This window comes from Terrapene carolina, unplaced genomic scaffold, assembly GCF_002925995.2.
Source record: "Terrapene carolina triunguis isolate 2854851 unplaced genomic scaffold, T_m_triunguis-2.0 Scaffold41966, whole genome shotgun sequence".
Taxonomy (NCBI): domain Eukaryota; kingdom Metazoa; phylum Chordata; order Testudines; family Emydidae; genus Terrapene; species Terrapene triunguis.
In genome coordinates this window covers 1-9377 of record NW_020706317.1, presented here as the reverse complement: position 1 = coordinate 9377, position 9377 = coordinate 1, and the positions used below count along the sequence as shown (strand labels likewise).

General features: G+C 69.0%; 1 pseudogene; it reads left to right on the top strand.

The window, feature by feature from the left end:
- The first annotated feature begins 35 nt into the window (after positions 1-35).
- Positions 36-6430, top strand: LOC113405536 (annotated as a pseudogene).
- Positions 6431-9377: the final 2947 nt, after the last annotated feature.

The window sequence follows — 9377 nt, the reverse complement described above, 5'->3', positions numbered from 1 at the left end:
CCCCGTCCCCTTCCCCCTGCGGGACCCGGGACCCGCTCCCCGGCGCCCTTCGCGCCCATCCTGTGCGGGGCTAGCGCAGTTTACCCGCAGCTGGAAGTGCCCCGCGGCGGGAGCAGGAAACCGGGGGAAAGCGCCGCTCCCCGGCCCCCGATAGACTCACCCAGGCATCCGGGACGGGAGCCGGGCTCCGGGGCTCGCTTGGGCGCTCTCCCTCTGCGGGAGTCGGGGCCGGAGGGGAAGGGGCCGCCGGGGAGCCGTGCGCGGACCTGGCGCTGATACTTTCACCTTCCCAACGGGCCCCTCCCAGCCCAGCGGCCCGGAGCCGCCCCCCACCCCGCAGGCAGACGAAGCGGGTTAAATTCCCGCGCCGGGCGGACGCTTAGGAGGCGGGATCCGGGCAGGCCGGTCCCGGAGACAAGCGGGGCTTTTCCTTGCCGCCGCGGGCAGGGGTCCCCGGGCCAGCTCCGTGGGGAGCCGTCCAGGACCCCGCTCCTCCCCCTGCTGCTGGGGCCCGCTCGCCCGGCCCCGCCCGGGGAGCCGAGGGGAGGAGGAAATCAGCTGCTGTCCCTTTAACAGGCGCTGGCGCTGAGCGGAGTTCAGGCCGGGGTCAGTGGGAGTTCGCAGCCCGGGCTTTACCTTTGCGCCTAGCCGTGCGCCGGCGGCACATGCTGCCTCCTGCGCTGCGCCCCGGAGCGGCCGCCGGGCCTGGCACGCAGGGCGCAGCGAGCGCCGAGGGAGGCAGCGCCTTGGCAGCACAGCCCGCGGAGCTGGCATGGGCCGGAGGCGCCGGCTGGCGGCGGGGAGCGCACGGCGGGGACCCAGGGGCTGAGGCTGCTGCTCAGGGGACATGAGAGTCCGCAGAGACCTCGGCTGGCTGGCGGAAGCGACGGAGCCCCCAGGTACCGCGGGCCGGGCCGGGGCGCGCCGGGAGGGCGCCTGTGCCGGGGGCTTCTGCCCGTGCCCCTGGGAGCAGGGCGGGCGCTCACCTGGCCGGGGCTCCCCACTCATCCTGCAGTGCAGCACGGAACCGGGGAAGGGGCGGCCCGGGGGCACGGCTGGGTCCCTCCCGGGATGCGACCGCATAAAGCCGGGCAGGGGGCGCCGGGGGGCTGAGCCGGAGCCGCCCGAGGCAGCGGGCGCTTTGCAGGGAACGGGGAGCGAAGCCCTGGGGCCGGGCCGCTCGCGGGGCGCCTGGCTCCGAGAGCAGAGGAGGAAGGGTCGGTCCCTGCGGGGGGTGGCAAAGCGGCCGGAGGTGCTGCAAGTCGGGTGCTGGGGGCGCTGCCACCCCCCGGCTTGAAGTGGCTCCATCAGAACCAGGGTTACAGTTTGGTTCCCTGGCTCTCAGCACCCCGCTATCCACATTGTTCCAGCGCCCTGCAGGCGCCGCAGCCAGATCCCGGGAGGGGAGTTGAGGGCGAGGTCCCGCGGAGCCAGCGCTGGGCCCCTGCGTGTCCCTGACCCCAGAGCCGGCAGGTCCCCCAGGGGTTCTCGCCCAGGTGGGGGCCGGGCCCTGCCCTCGGTGCTCGCGGCTCCCCGACAAGCCCATGGACGGGAGTCCCGCTGGCGACCAGCAGAGCCGGCCTGGGACTTCCCCACGCGGGTCTGCAGGAGGGGACCGATTCCCGCGGGCAGACAGCGGGTCCCGCCGAGGCTGAGTCGGGCCGGGGCTGCCAGCGGGCGGGGACTGGCCCCTAGGCCGGTCTCTCTTCTCCAGCCCCTTTGCCTCCTCCCCGGGTCCGCTGCAGGCCCAAGGACAGAGGGGCTGGACTCAGGGCTGCGGGGTTGCTGCATTTGAAGTGGTTTCCATCGTGCAGAGGGTTGTGTGGCTCTCAGCGCCCCATGAAACATCCGTCCAGCGCCTCTGCCCAAAGATGCTGTAAAATGGCGAAGTTTGGCTCCCCCGGCGGGTCTCGGCTCCAGCCCGGCCCTTCCCCGCCCGCCCCCGGGCTCGCACTGCCCGAGCCCAGTTGGCCCTGGCGCACCCACAGCTCCTTCGCCTCCCAGGGGAGCCGCCGCCTCGCTCTCCCCGCCACAGCAACTGCGCCAGCCGGGCCCCGCTCGCTGCGGACCCGGCCCGTGTCTAGGGCTCCGGCCATCCCGGCCCAGGCCAGGCCGACCCGGCTAGCAGCGCCTTCCCCTCCCTTGCCCTGGCTCTCTCGAGTGGCCCCCGCGCAGTGCGGCCTGTCCCTGCCTGGGCCCGGGGAAAGGGGCCCCGCTCCTCTGGGGGCCGCTTGTTCTCCCCAGCAAGCCAGCCCGGGCAGGGGCGAGTCGGGGAAGCCCGGCCCGGCTCCTTCGCTGGCTTTGGGGCCTCCTGGTGCGAAAATCGCCGGCGGCGGCTAGAATTAGGGCGCGCCAGGGAGGCAGGAGAAAGCAGGGCCGGAAGGCGAAGTGCTCCGGGCCCCCCAAGCACCCCTGGCCCCCGGGGCTGGCCCTGGAGCCCGGGCCCCGCTCGTCGAGTTTGGGATGCGGAGCGGAGCGGAGCGGGGCTTCCCCCCCCCCCCCGGGCGCTGGGGAGGGGCCGGCGGCCGCAGGCAGCAGCGGGTGCGCCTAAAGCGGGAGGGGGCAGGATGGGGGCAGAGGTGGCCCGGCCGGGGAGCCGCAGGTGGCCTGGCCCCTCCGCCCCCCGCTCAGGTGGGGCTGGGCTCGCAGGCGGCGCTGGAAGCGGAGGCAGTGATGTCACCTTCTCCCAGCGCCGGCAGGGGCTTTGCCCCCTCCCCTCCCCCGCCCGGCCGCGCAGAGAAGCCCCGATATAAGGGGTGGCACAAGGCAGCGCAGCAGCCAGTGCGCAGAGGAGGCGGCGCAGCCCCGGCTCCCCGGCAGGACTCGCCCTCTCCTCCCCAGGTAGCGGCTGGGCCCTGGCAGCCCCGGATCCCGGGGCTGGGGCTTCCCGCTGCGGCCGGCGGCGCGGCCCCTCGCCCCGTCTAAGTGGCGCAGCTCCGAGAGCGCAACGGCCTCGGCTCCCACCCGCAGCCGAGACCCAGCAGCCGGCGGGGAGCCGCGAAGGGCGCAGCGAGGCCGGGCGCTAGCTGGGGCGGCCGCCGACTCGGCGCAGGTCCTGGCGCTGGGAGCCGCCTCCGGCCGCCTCGCTGGCCCTGGGGGCAGGCGCGTGTGGGGCCGGCGGCCCGAGGTCCCCGCTGCTCCGGCTGGGGGCTCCCCGGGGGGCGGCAGGTCGGACGGCGGGGCCCGGCTCCCTCCCCGGGCAGCGCCCGCAGCCGCATTCCAAGGCCCTTGCGCAGCGGGCAGCGGGGCGGGGATGTTTTGCCTAAATTAGGCCGCGCGCTGGGCCGGGCCGGCCGCCAGCCTGGCGCCCCTCACCGTGTGTGTCTTGCAGGTGGCGGGAGGAGCCCCATGCTGGAGGCCATGGAGATGCCGAGCCACTCCAGACAGCTGCTCCTACAGCTCAACACGCAGCGGGCCAAGGGCTTCCTGTGCGACGTGATCATCGTGGTGCAGAACGCGCTGTTCCGCGCGCACAAGAACATCCTGGCGGCGAGCAGCGTCTACCTGAAGTCGCTGGTGGTGCACGACAACCTGCTCAACCTGGACCACGAGATGGTGAGCCCGGGCGTCTTCCGCCTGGTGCTGGACTTCATCTACACCGGCCGCCTGGGCGAGTGCGAGCCGGGCGAGCAGGGCCTGGGCGCCGTGCTGGCGGCCGCCAGCTACCTGCAGGTGCCGGCCCTGGTGGCTCTGTGCAAGAAGAAGCTGAAGCGGACGGGCAAGTACTGCCACCTGCGAGGCGGCTACAGCCCCTACGGCAAGATGGCCAGGGGGCTGCGGGCCGCCACCCCCGTCATCCAGACCTGCTACTCGGCTGGCCCCCGGCCTGTGGACATGCAGCCAGGCGAGCCCCACAGCACCCAGTGCGGGGAGCTCTATGCCTCTGCCTCCCAGGGCACCGCCCTGCACCAGCCTGGGCTCTGCCCACCCGAGAGGCACTGCTCCCCCCCCCTGCGGCCTGGACCTCTCCAAAAAGAGCCCCACCAGCCCTTCCTCCCAGCTGCTGCCCACAGACAGACTCCACCCGGGGGACAGCAGGGAGCCCTTGCTGCCCCCCGGGCACGACAGCCCCCCGGGCAGCGCTTCCCTGCTGGCCAACCACAGCTCCGCCTACAAAGACCCTCCCCAGGTGGGCGAAGGTGTGATCCACCCCGCGGAGCGCTTCCGTGGCAGCCCGCCCTGTGCCGAGCCCCTTGCCCGGGCCGAAGGCCGCGACTTCCTGTACCGCTGGATGAAGCACGAGGCCCCGGGCAGCTACCTGGAGGAGTGTGAGGCGGAGAAAGAGCCTGAGCGGGAGGAGAAGGCCGAGTCGCCCCCGCAGTCCCGCTACCCCAGCATCGAGAGCAACGAGCTGGAGAACGACAACAGCACCAGCGAGGACACGGGCAGCAGCGAGGGCCCATCCCCCGGGGGCACCCTGGGCCCCTACTGCAGCCACCTGGCCTACGAGCCCGAGAGCCTGGGGGACAACCTGTACGTGTGCATCCCATGTGGCAAGGGCTTCCCCAGCTCGGAGCAGCTCAACGCCCATGTGGAGGCCCACACCGAGGAGGAGCTGTACCACAAGGCGGCCTCGGAGCAGGCCGGCCCCTTCCTGGACAAAGGTGGCCAGAGCCTGGGCGACATCATCCGGCCCTACCGCTGCTCCTCCTGCGACAAGGCCTACAAGGACCCGGCCACGCTGCGGCAGCACGAGAAGACGCACTGGCTCACGCGGCCCTACCCCTGCACCATCTGCGGCAAAAAGTTCACGCAGCGCGGCACCATGACGCGGCACATGCGCAGCCACCTGGGCCTCAAGCCCTTCGCCTGCGACGCCTGCGGCATGCGCTTCACCCGGCAGTACCGGCTCACCGAGCACATGCGTATCCACTCGGGCGAGAAGCCCTACGAGTGCCAGGTGTGCGGCGGCAAGTTCGCCCAGCAGCGCAACCTCATCAGCCACATGAAGATGCACGTGGCCGGGCCCGACGGCAAGGCCAAGCTGGACTTCCCTGAGAGCGTCTTCGCCATGGCGCGGCTCACGGCTGACCAGCTGGGCCTCAAGCAGGAGAAAGCGGCCGAGCTGCTGTCGCACACCTCACACTTCCTCAGCGACCCCAAGGGCCTGGAGAGCCTGTACCCGCTGGCCCGGTTCACAGCCGAGCACCTGGGGCTGAGCCAGGAGAAGGCGGCTGAGATGCTGGGTCCAGGCCCACTGCTTCATGGCGACCGGACCATAGAGCGCTATTCGCCCACCTAATGGGGTGGCCCGAGACCCCCAGGGTCGCCCACCGCAGCTAGAGCCAAAGAGGCCGCGTGGCTGCCGGGTCTGCAGATCCTGTGGGTCCCTCCTCAGATGGACTCTCTGTAGCATTTGGGGAGTGGGAAATTTTTTCCCTGAAAATGTGCAGTGATGGAGATCTTCCGCCTCCCCCCACTTCATGGGGACAGACCAGACCAGCCGAACAGCGAGGGGAGGCCAAGCCCCTAGCTGGGGGTCCCACCCGAGTGCTGCTGTTGTGGGGCTGGGAGTAATGTGCTGCAGGGGTGGGGCTGTTTACAGCTGGGCTATGGCTTGGTGCAAATAGTAAGGTGATGGGGTGGGGCTGTGATCAAACCCCACTTACTGGCCCCCGGCATCCATCCCCTCTTGCGTCCTGTCAGCTGCTCCCTGGAGGGCTGCCAGGAGCCGTGCCCAGACACAATGCAGTCTGTACCGTGCCCCTGCCTTACCTGGCACAGCCACCACGTGCCCAGCAGGGGCTGGTGCCTCCCAGCACAAGGAAAATGTGAACCTGCCTCCTACCTCAGGAGCCAGTCGCTCCCCTCCCTGGGACTCAAGGAGGGCCATGGCAGTCTTCCCCCCCAAACTCCCTGCTGCAGCTGGACCCAGTACGAGCACAATAACCCAGCTCTAGGCCCATTGCTTAAATCTGCCTGCCCTGCCCCCAGGCCTAGGCTGCCTCTGCTCAGGCCCCCTCGGAGCCCAGCTTCCCAATGGCGCCAGGCCCGGGGGAGCCAAGGGCTCTGCGAGGGACACAGACGTTTGCTGTTGAAGCAACTGCAGCTCCGCTTTGTGCCTCATGAAAATCGGCTTTCGCAGCTGCCTTCAGCTGGGATCCCCCTGGCTTTGCTCACCAGCCTGAACTCCGGCTCGAGAGCGCGGCCCAGCCTGCTGCAAAAGCACTGGGGCCCCTCAGTTGTCCAGGGCTCTCGTGTCCATTGGGCACGGGCTGCACCTCAGCCAGGAGGGGCTGTCAGTGCCTGCAAGCCTGTCCTGCCTGGCTCGACCCCTGGTAGGATGGGTGGTGGGCAGCAGGAACAGATCTTACCCAAGTAGGCTTGTCCCAGCAGCTGGGCGCTGCCTTCCTTTGGAGGAGCAGAACTTCAGCTGCGGCCACCACCCAGCACGGAGCTGCCCGTGGGCACAGCTTTGGCCAGCGGCCGGATCCCTGCTAGGTGTAACGGGAGCAGCAGAAGGGTTTGATCTTCTGAGGCCTCTGCAGGAATCTCTACACCCTGGCCCAGCAAACCCTGCCCAGAGCCTGGGCCTGGCGCCTGCCTCTTGCTGCAGAGCCCTGGTTGGGGCAGCTCCTCTCCCAGCTCTGACTGCAGCTGGGCCTGGCTCCCAAAGACCCTCCTGGGCCCCACCTAGCTGAGCCGAAACCAAAGCAACCACCTGAGGAGGAGGAGACCCAGCCCCTGCACCCTCGCTGTACTCAGGGATGGCCCAGGTGTCCTGCCTGACCCAGGCCAGGCCCAGCTGCCTCACGGGAGAATTCCTACCCTGGGCGATTGCTGAGGAGCCTGGCCCCAGAGACTCCCCCCACCCTTCCCCAATCACTGGTGGGAGAGAGCATGGATCAGGGGCCCAGCTGGCCCTAGACTGAGCCCCTGGGATGCATCCATCCCCCCCCACCCCCCAGTCTCTACTCTGTGGGATCCCAGGTGGGAACCATGCTGCTGTTTCTTGGAGGTCTCTGCTGGGAGGTGGGCTGGAAGCATGAGGACACAGGAGCGGTTTGTTAAACCCCAATTGGGCTTTCCCAGGGGTGGGCTCCCCCTCCTCCCTCCCTCTTCCCTTACTCAGCTGCAGCGGGAGAGCTGCCCCCTCCCATGGCTGGTGTCCAGGCAGAGCAGGGCTCTAGGCCGCAGAGCATGCAGGCAGGGCAGTGAAGCGGGACTGGGTGCTGGGCTGTTCGCCCCGCGCTGTGCTCCTTGTACCAAAGGGCCGTGTCCCTGTGCCAGGGCGTCTTTCCGTCCCCCCAACAGTTCTGGTGGGAGGCCCCCTCTCCTCTGCTCCCCGGAGGCTCAGTCCTGGCCCAGGAGCTTGTGACGAAGACAAAATCTCCCAGTCACGTGCTTTGCTGGCCAGGGAGAGGCAGCAGCTGCCTTGCTGGGCCCCGCTGGGCAGCAGGGCTCTGCCATGCTCTGGCAGGGGTGGGGCTGAGAGCTTTATGCTCAAGCCCGTTGGGGCCAGTGACACTGAGGGGGTGAGCGGTTAGGTCTCTGCCCTGGTGGCCGATGGGGACAGGTGCTGCACTGTGGTGGGTGTTTCTGCTGCATGGTGGAGTACAGCACTGGAGGGGTGACAGGCTCCCCTGTGGGAGAACAGCGCTGGGGGGGGGGGGGTGACAGGCTCCCCAACCTGAGAGCACACTGAGCTCTGACCCTCGGGCCGGCCGGGCTGCACTGAGCGGGCAGATCCTCCCTGCACTCCTGGGTTAATGGGGCACAAGATCCAGGTGCTGCCATGCCCGGAGCCCTGCCTGGGGCCTTCCTTGCTCTGTCCAGGCAGGGCCACCAGAGCCCTAGGGGCTGGGCCCAGGGCGGGGTCCCATCCCACCCCCATCTGGCCTGCAGGATAATGTGAAGCTCTTTTCCCTGCCTTAGTCTTTTCTCCTTTGCACACCAGGCCGAGGTGGCCACCCCACGGTGCCTGCTCCTGGCCTCCAACCAACTGTGCCTTTAGCCTGACCGGCTGCTTCTCCAAGGGGCCTCGGGTCCAACTGCTCCCAGTGCCAAATGTCCATGCCCAGCTCAGGTGCCTCTGGCTAGCAGAGACTCAGGTCACTGACCCTGCCTCCCCTTTCCAGCTGCGTGGGAACCTGGGCACCGAACGGGCTCCCCGGGCAACGAAGGGCTTGGCTAGGGCCAGGAATCCCAGGCCAGAGTCTGGCCCCGGCTGCCCTGCACCCTTGCAGCCATCAGGGACAAAGCTGCAGCAGCTGCGACCAAAGCGCAGGGGGAGGGGACGTATCCAGTGCCTGGATCCAGGTCTCCCTGCCCCCGCCCAGTTTGTATATTCTTCTGATTTGTACACGGGCCTTTTGTCCCGTCCTTTTCTATACTCAAGACCAAATGAGCAATAAAGTGACATTAACACGTGAGGTCTCGGCTCCTTCTTTTGGTCTGGATGGGCCCGGCCTGGGGCTGGCAAACTCCGCTCCTTCGGGTCAGACGGGGGAGTGGGCAGCCAGGTGCTGGCCCAGCCTGGGGAAGGTTGAGGATGACGAGGGACGTGGCTCTGGGGCTAGTGGCTGCTCTAAGGCGTGCAGCCTGGGGGAGTTTTCACCCTGACTCTAGGCCCATTCTGGGGCACCAGCGAGGGTCCCTTAGGGGCAGAGGTGCTGCGGTAAAGGGCAGCCCTGGGACTCGAAGCCAGGGCTGTGGTGGGTGTTTCTGCTGCATGGTGGAGTACAGCACTGGAGGGGTGACAGGCTCCCCCCATGGGGAGAACAGCACTGGAGGGGGGGGGTGACAGGCTCCCCAGCAGGGAGAAGGGTGTGTGTGTAATGGACTATTCACCGCTGTGGCGCAAGCAGGAATTCTGGGCTGGCTGCAGGATGCTGGGGCAGATGCTCTGCTCTGGGCTGTGCAGGAGGGCAGGCTGGCTGGGCACCATGGTCCCTTGCTGGCCTCTCTGGGGAGCCTCCTGGTCCGGCTGGGAAAGGGGCCCGGCTCCATTCCACCCCCAAACTCGGCAGCGATTCCCAGGGCAGGAGCTGCGCCCGGGCCCAGCTCGGGCTGCAGGCCCCGATTCCCACCCCAGCTGGGAACAGAACAGAACGAGGCAGCCCAGAGAAGCGTTTGGTAGGAAAAACTTATTAAGAAAACATCTTAACAAAGCAACACAACCCCAGCTAAGGGGCGGGGCCCAGGCTCTGCCCAGCCTCTTGGGCACCAGGTGAAGCAAACGACCAGAGCGTCACCCCGGAGCCAAAGGGCAGGGATGGAGCAAAGCCAGCACCCGGCCACGGGGAGCAGCCAGCAGTCGGGGGGGCGGGTCCCCAGAGCGATAGACCGCCGGGAGCCACATCCGAGACTAAAGGGGGAGCCCAGCCCCGTCCCCGTCCCCTTCCCCCTGCGGGACCCGGGACCCGCTCCCCGGCGCC